The following is a 19,892-nucleotide window of genomic DNA, read 5'->3' as shown; positions in this document are numbered from 1 at the left end:
TTAGCACTGGAGTAATATGATCAAATTTTGGGGTTCTAGTCAAGATTCTAGCAGTCGTATTTAGCACTAACTGAAGTTTATTTATTTATTTGCTTTTTCCGGGTAGCCGGAAAGTAGAGCATTGGAGTAGTCTAACCTAGATGTGACAAAAGCATGGATTAATTTTTCTGCATCATTTTTGGACAGAAAATGTCTGATTTTTGCAATGTTACGTAGATGGAAAAAAGCTGTCCTTGAAACAGTCTTGATATGTTTGTCAAAAGAGCGATCAGAGTCCAGAGTTACCCCGAGGTCCTTAACTCTCAAGCAACCTGTGGCTGTGCAGAGCATTTCTGGTTTCTAACATGATTATCCTTCACTGTACGTGAATGCAGGAACTGTTTCCTGACAAACCTGGCAATGTTTTAGTCGTATTTGTGTCATTGTACAACATTTTATGCACTCGTTTTTATGCTAGCTAAGAAACAAACTATTGTTTACCACTTTTTGCCTGTCAGCTGACTAGCTAGCTAGCTAAGTTGTAGCCATTTCTGTCTCATTTGGAGTCACTGTATTGTTATAGCAGATGAGAAATGTTTATCTTGTTTGTTATTGCTAAATATATGTGCTTTATTATAGACAAATCAAACCTGTTTTAATGATTTCTGGTAGTTCATCAAAATAAATCAATCATATCACATTTTTACTAATTCAGCAGTTTTTACCGAATTAAGTAGAATACTATTGGAAATTACGCACCCCTCCTAGGGACGGTATGAAAGAGCCCCAGTAAGCCAGTGATTCAGCCCCTGTAATAGGGTTAAAGGCAGAGAATCCCAGGGGAAAGAGGAAACCCAATGTCAAAACACAGTTTTGAAGTGTCCAAATCTATAACCAGTATGATATATTGAAAACCTAAACACAATAGTAGATTAATTTTTAAACGAGCACCTTATAAACCCTGTATATCACTGGTTAGAGGACAAATTGTGGAAGACAGCCAGCTACATTTTGAATAGTTGTATTTTGTTTCAAGTGGGTCACCAACATAGAAAGGTAAACACAACACTATTTTGTTAATTACCCTTATTGATATCAATGTGGAAGAACCACATGCGGGCATTAGGTGGACGAGTGACACAAGGATAAGCAAGTAGATTCTTCCAGTAGACACAGAGGAACCATTCAAGAATGATGGACAACGCCCTACTACAACAGTAGATCACGGCACAGCAGGCAACCATAGAACTCCTGCAACAACAGCTGAGCCGGCGAGAAGAACCTATAATTAAGCCAAGAGCGGCGGCTCACGCCATCTTACCTCGTCTTTCCAAGGAGGATGATATCAAGGTCTTCCTCATGACCTTCGAAAGGACGGCCACCTTGGAAGAGTGGCCGCCCGCAGAATAGGCGAGCACAGTAGCCCCTCTGCGGACTAGGGGCGACTAACAACCAAGATCCTGTCCCGGTACCAGCTGACTGCCAGAGATAGAGCCGTAAACTTCCATCAATGGACCTATACGGCTGACCAACCTGTCCGTGCCCAGATCTAAACCGACTGACGAAACAGTGGCTGGAACCCGTAAAGGGGGTAGGACATGTAACCAAGACCCTTGTAGTGGACAAGATATTGAGGGAATCAGCTGACGACATAGCCCAGGCGGTGGAAACATACCAATCTACAGGGGAGTTGTTAAACGGTGACAAAGAGGAACGGAAGGATTCTTCCAATCCCGTACCACGACTCACCCCAGCGAGTCCGCCACCAAAACGTCCAAACCCCCTCCGGAGGTGGGAGAAGTTGTCCCCCACCCAGCAGGGTCGGTGTTATAAAGGTCAGTCTCCAGACCATTATGCCCCACAATGTCCTAGCAAGGACGAGTCCATGGTCACGGAGTCATCGCTGCCCATCCCCACACATCCTGTTGTGGAGACCGCAATTTCCGGGCGATTTCTCAGCCAAACGTGAAGAACAAACGAAGCTGTTTCGCCTACAAAAAATAATATTTTGGGAAAAAATAAACTTTGGCATCTATCTGGGAGTCTCGTGAGTGAAAACATCTGAAGTTCATCAAAGGTAAACGATTTAATTTGATTGCTTTTCTGATTTCCGTGACAAGGTTGCCTGCCGCTAGCAAGGCATAATGCTATACTAGGCTATGATAAATTTACACAAATGCTTGTCTAACGTTGGCTGTAAAGCATATTTTGAAAATCTGAGATGACAGGGTGATTAACAAAAGGCTAAGCTGTGTCTCAATATATTTAATTAGTGATTTTCATGAATAGGAATATTTTCTAGGGATATTTATGTCCGTTGCGTTATGCTAATTATTGTCAGGCGATGATTACGCTCCCGCATGCGGTTTTGGGAATATCAAGAGGATTTTATGTTTGTCTTTATTCAACTTCATTCAAATACTTTCAAACTAATTTTAAAAATGTCCACATGCTTGACAAACAAAATCATTGAATTGACTTCATAGCAGGGTTTGGAACCGGTTCAGGTAACAGAACAGAAAATCGCAAAAGAACGTAATCTTTCAGAACCATAACCGAGAAAATAATGTTATTTATGCACCGGGGCATTTTTTCCAGTCCCCCAAAAAAACACGCCTCTGCAAAGCCCCTACTTTGCCACTCAGAAACGTATTCCAGTGTCTTTGCCAGTGTATCTGTGTGTGTGTGTGTATATACTACCTTTCCCCCTCTCCCTCCGAAGAATAGTCTACTGTAGCTACTGACGTTACAAGCATGATTCAGAACTTAGGGAGAGATTTTTTATTTGAGAATGAATGAACTTTTTCAATGCTAGCTACGAATACTATAGTTATTAAGTTTCACATTCGATTTATTAAATACAAAAAGGTAAGACATTTTTTTATTTACATTTTGGTGCTGCTCTGCACGCACAAGCTTGTTAGCAAGCTAGCTAGCTCTGGTCTAGCTCTCAAGCTCTAGGTGGCATTATGCGTCATATAATGGAACTGATAGTCATGATCAAGGACCGGCTTTGGTCCAACGTTAGTCAAGCCATTCAACGTTCCTTCGTAGAAGCCGCTCCTCTGTAGGTATAATTCTGTGGGCCTAATTCAGATAATGATTTCTGTTGCATCTCGCTCCCTACACTAGACTTGTCTGTCCAATGCATGTACGAACTCTGAGATTTAAAAAGGAACAGAAAGGAACGATATAAAACATTCCTAATTTTTGGTTCGAACATGTTCAGAACTTTATTTTGCAGGTCTGTTCAGAACAAATTGATTGGAAAATAATTTTGGTTCCAACCCCTGCTTTATAGTGGTAGCCATGTAATACATGACAACATGCCACAAAAACAGAACAGCTATTATGGCCTTCCCCAAGTTTGTTCTCCTTACATTTACATTTACATTTACATTTAAGTCATTTAGCAGACGCTCTTATCCAGAGCGACTTACAAATTGGTGCATTCACCTTATGACATCCAGTGGAACAGCCACTTTACAATAGTGCATCTAAATCTTTTAAGGGGGGTGAGAAGGATTACTTTATCCTATCCTAGGTATTCCTTAAAGAGGTGGGGTTTCAGGTGTCTCCGGAAGGTGGTGATTGATTTGTTTATTTCAAATGATTACCAGCATTTCCTGTTCGCTTTTCCATTTTTTTCTCAATCAGGTTGAGATAGGAGACGTGCCTGATGTGGACAGTCCACAAGGAACGGACTTCATGTCTCCTAGATCAAATTCAACCCCTCAAAAGAGATTCACCCCCCTGAGTTTGCAGCTGACGAGTCCTCATCCGACAGCGGCAGGCAGAAAGCCTTTCATCTCTGGAGTGAATGTTGCCGTGGCACCCTCATGGACACTGCATCAAGTAATGCTGTTATTTTGCTGTCATGATGTCCTAGTTATTTATGGCTATTTATGTAGGCCCAACTGAAGTGTTCAGTTAGGCCTACATACATATTTTCAATTAGTCCCTCTACAACTGCAGGGGAGGGTGCACGCAGAAGTTAATGTTTCTGTAGTCCTGCATTTTCAGTTTATTTTGTTGATACACCGTGACCTATTGGTTACACTCGAGACCTAGCAACTTGAATTTTCAGGACAGAAAAATGTAATTGTCCCCCATGATGAAATTTGGTAGGATCTGTCTCCGTCCGTTTGTTGATTGTTAGTATGTGCGTCACACACAATTTTTCGGACACCAATGGCCTGATTTTGACAAAACTTTTATGAATGATGTGTCTTGCCATGGAGATCCAGCATTGGTTGGCCCAAGGGGGGTGCTGCATCATTTGTGCAGGATGTTTACTGTATTTTTTTCGATCAGGATGAGCAACAGGAAGAAGGCCAAATGGACACAACAGAGCATACATTGAAGGAAATTAGTATGGTCTTTGCTGAGGCTGCCAGTGATCCTGCTGATTCCAGTTTTGTGTCTTTCACCAGCCCCGCCGTCTCCAGCAAGGGATCAACCTCTGACAGTGCGCCAGAAGAAACTGGAGGATGGAGCGAAAGGAAATGGATTGTGAATGAGTCTAAACTCATGGAGCTTTTCCAAACATGTCATCAATTTGGAGATGTCTTGACTGATAGAAGATGAACCACTTTGGGCAGCAAAATCGAAGTAACATCGAGGTGTTACAATAGACACAGTATGCATGCGGAATGTCAAAAAATAACTTGCTTATACATGGATCCATTCTTTTCACTGGTTCGACATACATGGAATGTGCTGATTGGGCCACACTGCTGAACCTTCAGATGCCCAAGACAACAGCCTTCTATGAAATACAGTTAACATACTTGCTTCCAGTTATTGAACATGCATACCACGACCAGCAGATTACCATCTTTCCGAGGCTGATTGGAAATGTGTGGTGATGGACAGTCCTTGGTTCAGGTAAGAATGTGGAAATGTTCAGCCAATGAATTTTACTAGGTGGGCTACATAACAGGTAGTACTAATCATTAATTGTTTTTATCCCCTAAGGAAGTGTTATTCACAAGTTTTTTGTAGGGGGCCACTTTGGGTTGAGACAATCATTCAGAGGGCCGCACAGATCTTTACTTTGTTGTACGTTTACTTCCAATATTAGCAGTTATCAATTCAGAGCAAATTGAGAGCAATAGAGCACATGCAATTGATTTGATGTACTCTCGTGGCCAAAAGTTGAGAATGACTGTCACGTCCTGGTCTTAGTATTTTGTGTTTTCTTTATTATTTTGGTCAGGCCAGGGTGTGACATGGGTTTATTATGTGGTGTGTTTTGTCTTGGGGTTTTGTAGGTATTGGGATTGTGGTATAGTGGGGTTGTCTAGAAAAGTCTATGGTTGCCTGAAGTGGTTCTCAATCAGAGGCAGGTGTTTATCGTTGTCTCTGATTGGGAACCATATTTAGGCAGCCATACTCTTTGAGTGTTTCGTGGGTGATTGTTCCTGTCTCTGTGTTAGTTTGCACCAGATAAGGCTGTTTAGGTTTTCACGTTACTATTCTTGTTTTGTTAGTTTGTTAATGTGGAGTTTCTTTATTAAAGAACCATGAATCAAAATAACCACGCTGCATTTTGGTCCTCCTCTCCTTCGACAGAAGAAAACAATGCCAATGAAATATTAATTTCCACAAAGTTTCCTGCTTCAGTGTCTTTAGATATTTTGTCAGATGTTACTATGGAATACTAAAGTATAATTACAAGCATTTCATAAGTGTCAAAGACTTTTATTGACAATTACATGTAGTTGATGCAAAGAGTCAATATTTGCAGTGTTAACCCTTCTTTTTAAAGAACTCTGCAATCCGCCCTGGCATGCTGTCAATTAACTTCTGGGCCACATCCTGACTGATGGTAGCCCATTCTGGCATAATCAATGCTTGGAGTTTGTCAGAATTTGTAGGGTTTTGTTTGTTCACCTGACTCTTGAGTATTGACCACAAGTTCTCAATGGGATTAAGGTCTGGGGAGTTTCCTGGCCAGGACCCAACATATCAATGTTTTGTTCCCCGAGCCACTTAGTTATCACTTTTGCCTTATGGCAAGGTGCTCCATCATGCTGGAAAAGGCATTGTTCATCACCAAACTGTTCCTGGATGGTTGGGAGAAGTTGCTCTCAGAGGATGTGTTGGTACATTTACATTTACATTTAAGTCATTTAGCAGACGCTCTTATCCAGAGCGACTTACAAATTGGTACCATTCTTTATTCATGGCGGTGTTCTCAGGCAAAATTGTGAGTGAGCCCACTCCCTTGGCTGAGAAGCAACCCCACACATGAATAGCCTCAGGATGGTTTACTGTTGGCAATACACAGTCTTCTCCGGACAAGCTTTTTTCCGGATGCCCCAAACAATCAGAAAGGGGATTAATCAGAGAAAATAACTTTACCCCAATCCTAAGCAGTCCAATGCCTGTACTTTATGCAGAATATCAGTCTGTCCCTGATGTTTTTCCTGGAGAAAAGTGGCTTCTTTGCTGCCCTTCTTGACACCAGGCCATCTTCCAAAAGTCTTCGCCTCACTGTGCGTGCAGATGCACTCACACCTGCCTGCTGCCATTCCTGAGCAAGCTCTGTACTGGTGGTACACCGATCCCGCAGCTGAATCAACGGTCCTGGCTCTTGCTGGACTTTCTTGGGCGCCCTGAAGCCTTCTTCACAACAATTGAACTGCTCTCCTTGAAGTTCTTGATGATCCGATAAATGGTTGTTTTAGGTGCAATCTTACTGACAGCAATATCCTTGCCTGTGAAGCCCTTTTTGTACAAAGCAATGATGATGGCACGTGTTTCCTTGCAGGTAACCATAATTGACAGAGGAAGAACTATGATTCCAAGCACCACCCTCCTTTTGAAGCTGTTATTCAAAGTCAATCAGCATGACAGAGTGATCTCCAGCCTTGTCCTCGTCAACACTCACACATGTGTTAACGAGAGAATCACTGACATGATGTCAGCTGGTCCTTTTGTGGCAGGGCTGAAATGCAGTGGAAATGTTTTTTGGGGATTCAGTTCATTTGCATGACAAAGAGGAACTTTGCAATTGATTGCAATTCATCTGATCACTCTTCATAACATTCTGGAGAATATGCAAATTGCCATCATACAAACTGAGGCAGCAGACTGTGAAAAAATAATATTTGTGTAATTCTCAACTATTTGGCCACGACTGTACATATGATGTATATATATATGATGTCATGTACAGTCGTGGTCAAATAGGCTACACATCATTGCTATATATCAAATAGGCTACATCACATGTATAAGACCCATATTCAGGGTTATCTCAGTAGTTGGATGAGCAAAAATGTCCCTTCTGCTTGTTGACAGAAGGGCTCCCGAGTGGCGCAGAGGTCTATGGCACTGCGTCTCATTGCAAGAGATGTCACTGCAGTCCCTGGTTCGGATCCAAGCTGCATCACATCTGGCTGTGATTGGGAGTTCCATAGGGTCGCACACAATTGGCCCAGTGTCGTCCCGAGTTTGGCCGGGGTTGGCCGTCATTGTAAATAAGAATGTGTTCTTAACTGACTTGCCTAGTTAAATAAAGAATACAATAAAAAAATACATTTTTAGCTGAATTCATTCTAAATGTATGATATGTTGTTGCAATCCTTGTGAGGCAATCCAGGTTTTTGTGTCACAATGTTGATCGTTGAAAGTGTTGCTTCACATGAATAAGTGCTGACAAAAAAAGTATGTCACCTTTTGCACACACTGCTTCAGAAGTGGATACTCTGTATCTGACACAAGGCTTCAGAAATGGGTAACACCTGACCTTAGTTCACCTTGCAATGTGTCATTTGCCTGCAGCTCCACTATCTCACTCTATTCCAGCACGGTCAGGACAGAGGGCTGTGATGACTGGGGTCAGAGATGACACTGGCACACGAAAGGAGTTCTCAATGAATTTGCAAAACCCCTTGTACTCCATGATATCCTTGAATCTGAACTCAAACTCCAACTTCAACTCTTGCAACACATGCACACATGCATCATAGCTAAAATGTTGCAGTATGTCTGCGTTGGATGTGGTGGCTGCTCTGAGTTTTGGGAAATTGTCTGTTCGGTAGGAACAGTTTGGTGATTTTGAAATGCTGTGACCACACCCAGCGTTTTGCCCGGAGTTTTAGCTTTCCATTAGAGCTGGAGATTCACTGTGTTCAGGTGGCAGGTGATGTCAGTTAAAAAAGCCAGTTTAAATATCCACTGTGGATCTTCCAGCTCTGGCTGGAGTTTTTCCAAAACTCTGCCACGAGACAGCCTTCTCACCTCATTGTGAAATATCATGTCGCCATATTCTGTCTCGTATACTTCCAGCAACTCGTGGAATTGTCCGTGATTCAATGCCCTCGCAATAATGATGTTCACCACATGCACGACTTGCTGCATCACATTCTGTAAGTCAGTCTTTGAGTATAGCCACAAGTGCTTCTTAATGAATGATACAAGGAAGTGTAACAAATTTGTTTCTTTCTCATCAGGGCTTTGAGTCCCTTTTCCTTCCCTCACATGTTTGGGGTGCTGTCAGTGCACACAGATTCCAGATTTGACCAGTCAGTAATATTATCAGCAAAAAAAATTGGGGCGGCAGGGTAGCCTAGTGGTTAGAGCGTTGGACTAGTAACCGGAAGGTTGCAAGCTAAAACCCCTGTGCTGACAAGGTACAAGGTCATTCTGCCCCTGAACAGACAGTTAACCCACTGTTCCTAGGCTGTCATTGAAAATAGAATTTGTTCTAAACTGACTTGTCTAGATAAATAAAGGTTAAAAGCAATCAGCAAAAAAAGGTAACAAGTGCTTTCAGAATATCTTCTCCTCATGTTTGTCCCTGAAGGGGCAGTAAACATAAAAGTTCCTCTCTGAACGGCTTGTTTTGCGCGAAGCGGACCCAAACACATAATTGGGCAATGTCACGTACATCAGTGCTTTCGTCAAGCGCAATACTGAAACACTGCACCATGGGTATGTCAGTAATCAGTTGCTTACCGATATCCTCACTGATTTCTTCTATGTGTCTTGTTATGGTAGAGTCTGTGATTTGCAGTCCCTTTATTTGATTTAAAATAGCTACCTTGGTTGCGGAATCAGCATACTATAAACACAATTTGACACTCTCTGCGTCTGTGAAGGCCGCCTTGTTTCTCATGAGTATCCAAGAAATCTCATATGTTGCCTCTGTCAATTATTTCTGCAACAGTGCTAGTTCTGTCCATTATTTGTTGTTGTGAGCTGTCCTTTGAGTTGCGCTATTTTGTTGTTTCTGAGGTTGCTTTGTGGCGGATATGTTTTGTCAAAGTGGGCATGGTGTGACTGGAAATGTTACTCTAAATTTGCTGATTTAAAACAATTGAATGGCTTCTAGCAAATAAGACAAAGTGAGCTAGTCCCATCATGCAGTAAAAAAAACTTCTGTCTGTCCGTTTCTCTTGGAACTTTCTGTATTCTTCTTGAATTGACCATATCCTTCTCTTAGCCACCTGAGCCGCGTTTGCCAGGTTAGCTACGTTAGCTAGCTGCGTTTCGCCGCCGCCATCTTCCTGATTTTCCTGGTTCTCCGGTGGTTGTTCGTTCATAGATGTCACGTTGTTCTCCAGCTCTTCCCCTTCATTTTCATTGTCAATCGACCAGACTGCAAAATTAGCTAGTAGCAAACTGATATGTGTAGGTCGCTGTAGCTGAGCAGTTATGCTCTAATTCGGCCTTTCCGTTCAACAGCTGTTCATCTATCTGCCGTCCAGGGAATAATAGATATATTCAATGAAGTGATTAAGGGCTGCATTAAACACATTGAATCGAAGTTGTATCTTTGTTATGTATTATGAATGGAAAATAGGAAAATCAACGCAAGCCGCAAAGTAAGCCACACAATGAGTACCACTGCCCTAAGGTTACAGAGGCCACACGATCTCCTGCAATGGAACCAGTAGGTTTCCAAGAGGGGAATCGAACATCTTATTGGTAAGGGAATAGATGTCAAGGTGGTCACAACAGACAGATCGTTCTCCATTCGAAAGATAATGAGAGAATCCTATCAGGACATTGAACATCCAATTTGACACCAGGCATACATGTAAAGGTCAGTAGACTGTAAAGACATCCACAGATGACACAATCTCTATTCCACTCCACACTGCTCAGCGTTCAACACCATAGTGCCTTTCAAGCTCATCACTAAGCTAAAGACCCTGGGATTAAAGACCTCCCTCTGCAACTGGATCCTGGACTTCCTGACGGACTGCCCACAGGTGGTGAAGGTAGGAAACAGCACATCTCCCACACTGACCATCAACACGGGGGCCCCTCAGGGGTGCGTGCTTAGTCCTCCTGTACTCGCTGTTCACTCACGACTGAGTGGCCTCACACGACTCCAACACCATTATTAAGATTGCAGACGACACGATGGTGGTAGGCCTGATCACCCATGACAAGGAGATGGCCTAAAGGAAGCTGATCGTAGACTACAGGAAACAGAGGTCAGAGCACATCCCCATCGACGGGCTGTAGTGGAGCAGGTCGAGAGCTTCAAGTTCCTCGGTGTCCATATCACTAAGGAATTATCATGGTCCAACAATTATCATGGCCCGACAACGCCGCCTTCCCCCTCAGGAGGCTGAAAAGTTTCGACATGGGCCCTCGGCTCCTTAAAAAGATCTACAGTTGCACCATTGAGAGCAGCTTGACTGGCTGCATCACTGCTTGGTATGGCAACTACTTGGCATCTGACCACAATGCGCTACATCACTGTGACCGAGCTCCCTGCCATCCATGACCTCTATACCAGGCGGTGTCAGAGAAAGGCCCTAGAAATTGAAAAGCTGTACCGATGCACCAAGTCTGGAACCAACAGGACCCTGAACAGCTTCTATCCCCAAGTCATAAGACTGTTAAATAGTTAATCCAGGTGGCTATTGGTTAACTATCTGCATTGACCCATTTGACTCATCACATATGCTGCTGCTACTGTTTATTATCTATCCTGTTGCCTATTCACTTGATCCCCATCTACAGTATATGTACATATCTACCTCAATGTTGGTCTCCCTCATAGTGCAGCGGTCTGAGGCACTGCATCTCAGTGCCAGAGGTGTCACTACAGTCCCTGGTTCGATTCCAGGCTGTATCACAACCGGCTGTGATTGGGAGTCCCGTAAGGAGGTGCACAATTGGCCCAGCATTGTCCGGGTTTGGCCCAGCATTGTAAACAAGAATTTGTTCTGAACTGACTTGCCTAGTTAAATAAAGGTTAAATAAAAGTAAATAAGTACCCTTGCACCTCAATTACCTCGTACTCCTGCACATCGACTCGGTACTGGTACCCAGTATATATAGCCAAGTTATCATTACTCATTGTGTATTTATTCCTTGTGTTATTTTTTTCTGTTCTTTCGATTTTTTTTCACTGCATTGTTGGGAAGGGCCAATAAGTAAGCATTTCACTGTTAGTCTACACCTGTTGTTTACGAAGCATGTGACAAATAATGTATTTTAATTTTATTTGACCTAACGCTGTGGGTGAAGAGTATCTGTAATCATCTCTGGTGGAGTTGTAGCTTATGTGGAGAGGAGTTAGCGGTAAATACATAAATCAATAGTGTAACTGTAGAAAAACAACCCCACTCATGTCTCACTCCCCTCAGCTGGTCTCAGACCACTTTGAAGTGTTTGTGACAGTATTACCCATCCCCCACTGATGCCAAGAGGTCTAGGGCCATAAATCTGCCCTGTCTTTCAGGAGCCAACAATCTACTCACCCTGACAGCCACATCTCCATTTCCCGGAACGGTGTGCAGATATCAACAATGCTTGTCTGTTGAACTCATGCCTGTTTGTGATCAAATGTCATTTTCAGGAGTTGAAGTGCAGGTTCAGGGCAATGCTCCGTTACAAATAAATAAAATAACATCTGTGGGGTCTATCGCTGGGAAGTGGACGGAGTGAAACACCACTGTTACCATGGAGCACTAACACAGTACCAGCAGAGGAAGAAGAGGTAACTACAGGAAGATTCACCAACCTACAAAGCCCTGTACTTTCTGGTCATGGACAAACACCTGCAGAATGATCTCGATCAGACGGCACTGTTCAAGCACGCAGGTGTGTTCCCCATTGAATTTGGAAGTATATCACATGAAACACACACAGAACCTGTCCTTTTCACAGATGAGAAATGCTTTCTTAGAATCCTATTATTATTGTGCTCTGATTTGTGCGTAGTTGTTCACAAGCAAATGACTTGGCACATAATAACTGTTTGGCGCCTGCCATGCCTGTGTTAATCAATGCTCCATCTAAGATTGTCTCTCTTCTCTTCTCTTTTGTTATGTTTTACCAGGAACACTTGAGGTATTTCAAAGTTCTATGTTGAAATACTGTCAAAAACATCTCCACTTCAAAGACTACAGCTTGAAAGCCCGTACCCAGTTGACAGTTTTGGACCACAATGAGAATCAGAACCGGAAAGGAGGACAAGCCTCAACCATTGCTGGTATTTACTGAAACTATGACATCAATGTTCTGATTTACACGTTAGCACTTTGCATTACCATCCCAATATGACAAAACAATCATTGGGTCTGTCCAGACAGATCTATTCTAACAAAGGACAGGTAATTGCCCCTGCTGGATAGTTTGGTTGACTTGGTGAAATTGGGGCGTTTCTTTGGGGTATGGTACACCCTTTCAGTTGTTTCAGAGGCACCTGGGTGGCTGACTAACTTAACTACACTTATCTGATCATTTGGATGTAGCCTTTTGGATGAGGGCATAGTAGGAAACCAAGAAGTGTCCTTGTCTTTATATTGTATTCACTGGTTTATGTTCTCTTTTCATATTTCCGTCAATCCAAGATACAACATTGTTTACCCCTAACAGTCAACATTGGAATGTCCGGGCCAATATACCAGCCCGCCAGGAATGACCTGATTGAGCGCGTCCTCATGGACAAATTAGTGAAATACTGGGAGCCAAAATCCTGTGGAAGCGGCTGTCGTCTGGCTGCCAACAGCCCCCATCCCAAACCCCAGTAAGGAGGAGGTTATTGCAGCACACACATCAAGACTCAAGGACACTTGGGGGCTTTTCTGACCCCCCCCCCCAAACCTAATATGAACACACTCCATTGTAATATAATTTGTTAGCATCTTATCCTTAACACTCTGCATCTATAGCATTTCATAAAAATCCATCTAATGTAGGCTAGTACTGTAAATAAAAGCACCGCCATACCTACTTTATACTGTCTATTTTAACTGTTGTTGTTATTTTCACTTTCGTTGATGGGAATTTTGAGAATGCCTTGTCTATACTTGTGTATTGTCTGTCGTTTTATTTAACCTTTATTTAACTAGGCAAATCAGTTAAGAACAAATTATTATTTACAATGATGGCCTACCCTGGTCAAACCCGGCCAACACTGCGCTGCCCTATGGGACTCCCAATCATGGCCAGATGTGATACAGCCTGGATTCGAACCAGGGACTGTAGTGACACCTCTTGCACTGAGATGCAGTGCCTTAGACCGGGTTCAGTGATCTGTGTTGTAAAAAAATAAATAATTGTCATGTCATTTACATAGGTATACACTATGATATGTTGGGTGTAACCAATTTACCTTCAGTATTAATATGTTACTGATACAATTCTTTGATCTGACTGCTTTATTTCTTAAATTACTTATAGCAGATAGAAACAAAACAGGTAGTACTGGTTCAAATAATGACATTTATTACTGCGATTTGACAGAATTGTAACAAAATAGAAGGTACTGGTTTATTAGAGGGTTTTGACTAAATTGGTTGATGAGGCAATGTCTGGCTGTGAAGCGAAGTCATCGTAGTTGAATTACAATAGGCCCATCACATCCTCTGCCTCCTTGAAACAACACACGAAGGCAAGACTCTTCTGTTTCCTCGTCCGAGTCTCTCCCTTCATTGCCCATTCAAGCACCAGTCGTTATGAAATCAACCTGTGATGACTAAAAACACATTGTTATTCATGATTAGCGAGATACAAATAAATCTAATCATAAGAAAAAAGTTTGATTTGATCAGAGTGGATTATAAAATTGCAAACGTTATCAATACTTTACACTTTATTACTGTGTGCTGGGACAATAACAATAGTATCACTTATTCGAGGGACAGCTGTCCATCCGGTCCAGCAGGTCTGGTCGTCTTCCAATTTATTTTCTGGACATGGAAGAATGTCTCTATAACACCACGATTTATGAGCGCAGAAAAGCCCTTGCGATTTGTTACACAGTCGCTTGGTGCGCTGCTTTCTTCGCAGGAGATACAGTTGAAGTCAGACGTTTACATACACCTTAGCGAAATACATTTTAAACTCTGTTTTTCACAATTCCTGACATTTTGTAAAAATTCCCTGTCTTAGGTCAGTTAGGATCACCACTTTATTTTAAGAATGTGAAATGTCAGAATAATGGTAGAGAGAATTATTTATTTCAGCTTTTATTTATTTCCACCACATTCCCACTGGGTCAGAAGTTTACATACACTCAATTAGTATTTGGCAACATTGCCTTGAAATTGTTTAACTTGGGTCAAATGTTTCAGGTAGCCTTCCACAAGAGTCCCACAATAAGTTGAGTGAATTTTGGCCAATTCCTCCTGACAGAGCTGGTGTAACTGAGTCAGGTTTTTAGGCCTCCTTGCTCACACAAGCTTTTTCAGTTCTGCCCACAAATGTTCTATAGGATGAGGTCAGGGCTTTGTGATGGCCACTCCAATACCTTGACTTTGTTGTCCTTAAGCCATTTTACCACAACGTTGGAAGTATGCTTGGTCATTGTCCATTTGGAAGACCCATTTGAGACCAAGCTTTAACGTCCTCACTGATTTCTTGAGATGCTGCTTCAATGTATCCACATAATTTTCGTCCTCATGATGCCATCTATTTTGTAAAGTGCACCAGTCTCTCCTGCAGAAACGCACCCTCACAACATGTTGCTGCCACCCCCGTGCTTCACGGTTGGGATGGTATTCTTTGGCTTGCAAGTATCCCCTATTTTCCTCCAAACATAATGATGGTCATTATGGCCAAACAGTTCTATTTTTGTTTCATCAGACCAGAGGACGTTTCTCCAAAAAGTACGATCTTTGTCCCCATGTGCAGTTGCAAACTGGAGTCTGGCTTTTTTTATGTTGGTTTTAGAGCAGTGGCTTCTTCCTTTCTGAGTGGCCTTTCAGGTTATTTCGATATAGGACTCGTTTTACTGTGGATATAGATACTTTTGTACCGGTTTCCTCCAGAATCTTCACAAGGTCCTTTGCTGTTGTTCTGGGATTGATTTGCACTTTTCACACCAAAGTACATTCATCTCTAGGAGACAGAACACGTATCCTTAACAAATAGTATGATGGCTGCATGGTCCCATGGTGTTTATAGTTGCGTACAATTGTTTGTACAGATGAACGTGGTACCTTCAGGCGTTTGGAAATTTCTCCCAAGGATGAACCAGACTTGTGAAGGTCGACAATTTTGTTTCTGAGGTCTTGGCTGATTTCTTTTGATTTTCACATGATGTGAAGCAAAGAGGCACTGAGTTTGAAGGTAGGCCTTGAAATACATCCACAGGTACATCTGCAATTGACTCAAATGATGTCAATTAGCCTATCAGAAGCTTCTAAAGCCATGACATCATTTTCTGGAATTTTCCAAGCTGTTTAAAGGGACAGTCAACTTAGTGTATGTAAACTTATGACCCACTGTAATTGTGATACAGTGAATTACTGTATATGTGAAATAATCTGTCTGAAAACAATTGTTGGAAAATGTCTTGTGTCATGCACAAAGTAGATTGCCAAAAGTATAGTTTGTTAACAAGAAATTTGTGGAGTGGTTGAAAAATGAATTTGAATGACTGTATGTAAACGTTTGACTTCAATTGTATCAAGCCCACCCCGTCAAATGCAATGGTTTGGCATTCCCTTCAGTTGCACCGACAATCCCCCTCAAATCTGGCTCTCACCACTGCTCCAGTTAGCTTGTTTACTGGCTCCGCTGCTGATTCAGCCTCCCTCCCTCTGTGCTTGCTCAGCATCCAGCAGCACAAGTTCCTCCTCAGTAAATTCAAGCTCATATAAATATGGCTCTGAATAAAACGGTCTTCTTCTACTTCAAAGTCTGATATGATTTGTGAAGTGTTATGATTTGCCAATAAGAAAGCAAGCTAGCTAGTTACGTTAGCAACTAGAGTAAGCAACAACTGGCTGCCTCCTGGGAGTTTGGTTTACAAAACCAAGTCTTGCGGGAAGAGAGCGCAGGCAGAACCCAAAGTAGTTTGTAAATGAGGATGTTGATGGAATCTAATTTCTTACAATTATCAGTCAAATTAACACATTTATAATAGTCCGATTATTATGTATAGTTTTGTAAGACTATAAATGACCAACCACACAGCTTTGGAGTAGTTTGAAGGTCTACTTCTCTGATTTTGACAGGAACTGGCTAGTACATACCCATTGACTTCATGCAATTGCACTAAGCGAACAATATGCTACCTTCAACTTCCTTCAAACTGCATGCAGAAGCATAATAATAGTATCAATGAGTTTGTCTGAGTCGGGGTAAGTAGGAAATTACCCAAAATCACCAATTCCCGAAGTATGCCTTTACCATAAAGATTTGAAACTCAGGGCATTGTTAAAGACTGAGTGTCCCAGGATGGCAGACATTGAATTTCAGATCCTGCAATTAAAGGAAGAGACTTAATTGGAAGTCAAAGGGGAATTTTTTGAAGGGTTACAAAGGTTGAATCTTCGAAAATGTTACACATTTGTTACCAATAGACGGTCATGACCCGGCAATTGAAATATTAATAAATATATATTTTTTTTTACCTTAGTCACAATGGTCTTAGAGGGGTAGAAACTAAGAGCCTTGTTAGATCAATTCTGAAGAGTATATCGAATTATTTTACATTATTTTAGACTTGAAACTGTCTGTGTCTCTGTCTGTCTGTCTGTCTGTCTGTCTGTCTGTCTGTCTGTCTGTCTGTCTGTCTGTCTGTCTGTCTGTCTGTCTATGAGTGTATATGTCTATCTGCCTGAATGTCTATGAGTGTATCTGTCTATGTGTGTATATGTCTGTCTGCCTGACTGTCTATGAGTGTATGTCTGTTTGCCTGTTTGTTTGAGTTCCTCAATACTTTGCAGATATAATTGTATGTCTGTATGTGTAACCCTAACCCTAACCCCTGACTCCTAACCCAAACTTCTAAATAGATAGCCCCTGTGACACTCATCTTTCTCCATTGAATGCAATGCATTGACAAAAACGTCAGCCTTGTGAGACTAATCTTTTCCCATTGAGTGCAATGCATTTAGAAAATACATTGTGATGTTTTCCTTCTTTAAATCATGACAGGATGACATTTTCCTATGATATCTTGTTGCTTCACGTTCCTCAATCCTCTGTTTGGCATTTGGAGTCATTCCCTGGTAATCAAATACTTTGTTTATGAAACGCATCACCCCAAAATTGGGGTTTGTCCCTTGACCTGGCAACCTTGGCCCTAGTAGGCTAGAGACACTGTAACAACATAGGAATGAGAGCTATAGGCAACTCAGTAGAAACCGTTGCTACTGCATTATTTCATATTTCAATTAATCATTGTTCTAGAAAACAAATACCACTTGCTTCCAGTTGATTCATTCAGCTAACGCTGGCTAACAATGACTTACCAGGTGATGTTGACTGTGCACTGGTAAGACATCATCTTCTTCTTCCCTCCACTTTTCACACATTACATTTTTCCTTTCAGCAGACGTTTCTTCTGCTGGCAGTTTATCAATTTCAATGTAGTTTTTTAAATTCTGTTTGACATTGCCAATTAGGTTCCTAACCAAACAATCCATTATATCTGATGCATGCAAAGGGGCAGGTTCGAAAATGGCTAGTGTTTTGAATGGAATTAGCACACTTTTTGAGTAGAATTGGCACACTCCAATTCCATTGGCTGTGTACAACGTTGCAGATTGATTTCACTGCTACCTACTGTATCTTTCATGCGTGACTCGTATATGGATGAACCCCCCGCCTGCAGTAACGTTACATTCACAACTGTAACTATATGAGGTCTATATGAGTGACTACATAGTGGTACAACGATAAGGTAAGTTAATGTTCAGTGCCTAGCTACATTGTTGAAATATGTACAGTAGCAGTCAAAAGTTTGGACACAACTCATTCAAGGTTTTTTTTTCTTCTTTTTTTCTACATTGTAGAATAATAGTGAAGACATCAAAACTATGAAATCACTCAAATGGAATCATGTAGTAACCAAAAAAGTGTTAAACAAATCATTCTTCAAAGTAGCCACCCTTTGCCTTGATGACAGCTTTGCACACTCTTGGCATTCTCTCACCCAGCTTCACCTGGAATGCTTTTCAAACAATCTTGAAGGATTTCCCACATATGCTGAGCACTTGTTGGCTGCTTTTCCTTCACCCTGCGGTCTAACTCATCCAAAACCATCTCAATTGGCTTGAGGTCGAGTGATTGTGGAGGCTAGGTCATCTGATGCAGCACTCCATAACTCTCCTTCTTGGTCAAATAGCCCTTTCAGAGCCTGGAGGTGTCCTGTTAAACAAGTCACAGTCCCAGTAAGTGCAAACCAGATGGGATGCAGAATGCTGTGGTTGCCATGCTGGTTAAGCAACAATCACTGCTGTTATAGGTTTTCAGCCCCGGCTAGTAAGTTTAGCTAGCTACCTGGAACTTGCCATTTTTACTGTCCACAGCACTATCAACCCATCATGAAAGCAAGGCGACAAAAGTATGGATGTGTGACCGTGCAAAGGAAGAGGACAAGGAGGCAATGCAAGTAGTTAACAAACCACTACCCTAGCTAACATTAACAGCACATCTAAGCAAAGATTAGAGCACTAGCTAGCTAACTATACTTAGCTAGTGTTTGTCAATGTTGTAACTAGATAGCTACCTAGTTAACATTAGCGATCACAAGCTTTATATATAGCTAGCTAGCCAAGCTTGATATAGCAGAAATACTTTAATTATTAAATATGAAACTCATTCAAATCAAATTTTATTTGTCACATACACATGGTTAGCAGATGTTAATGTGAGTGTAGCGAAATGCTTGTGCTTCTAGTTCCGACAATGCAGTAATAACCAACAAGTAATCTAACAATTCCAAAACTACTGTCTTATACACAGTGTAAGGGGATAAAGAATATAAAAATATAAAGATATATGAATGAGTGATGGTACAGAGCAGCATAGGCTCTACAGTAGATGGTATTGAGTACAGTATATACATATGAGATGAGTATGTAAACAAAGTGGCATAGTTAAAGTGGCTAGTGATACATGTATTACATAAGGATGCAGTATGCAGTAGATGATATAGAGTACAGTATATACATATGAGATGAGTATGGCTTTGATGTGGCGCTACAGTTAATAAAAAGTTAATAAAAAATAAACATACAAAGCATTAAAGATACACTATGCAGAACTCACTCCAGCATTTCATGGTTGCTAAAATTCAAATAGTTCACCATATCCCAAAATATTGTTGTCACGTTCTTTCAAAATCGAACCCAGAAGCAGACCAGGACAAGGAGAGTAGGAAGAAGGTGAGTATTTATTTACAAGTGAATGTGAATGGGTAGATATATCCAGGTGGCGTAGCGGGCAGCGGTGGTGAGTTGATGGGAGTAAATAGGTGGATCCAATGGGGTAGCGGAATCCTCCGACAACCAGGCGGGAATGGGGTAAATGATCCGGGTGAGTAACTGAAGACAGAACAAACGGAGGTAAGTTTAAGGCAAGCAATATGTAAAAAAAACAACAAAACAAATTATATCCAACTTGCGGCTGATACTATGGCATAACATACTGTTCATGGCTAACGATCCGGCAGGGAATGGATGTCAGGTCCGGGCTTATGA

General features: G+C 41.6%; 1 protein-coding gene across 1 annotated transcript in view; it reads right to left on the bottom strand.

Annotated features, from left to right (window-relative positions):
* Positions 1-18,339, bottom strand: part of LOC118358473 (probable C-mannosyltransferase DPY19L3) — a 194,834-nt gene extending 176,495 nt beyond the window's left edge. The window contains exon 1 of the mRNA XM_052480397.1: positions 18,299-18,339. The gene's annotated coding sequence lies outside the window, so the exon portion shown is untranslated. The remainder of the gene's footprint in view (positions 1-18,298) is intronic.
* Between the last annotated feature and the right edge of the window lie 1,553 nt (positions 18,340-19,892).

The sequence above is a fragment of the Oncorhynchus keta genome, chromosome 2 (genome assembly GCF_023373465.1).
Source record: "Oncorhynchus keta strain PuntledgeMale-10-30-2019 chromosome 2, Oket_V2, whole genome shotgun sequence".
Lineage (NCBI taxonomy): Eukaryota > Metazoa > Chordata > Actinopteri > Salmoniformes > Salmonidae > Oncorhynchus > Oncorhynchus keta.
The sequence above is the reverse complement of the archived record's forward strand: the minus strand, read 5'-3'. Positions and strand labels throughout refer to the sequence as shown.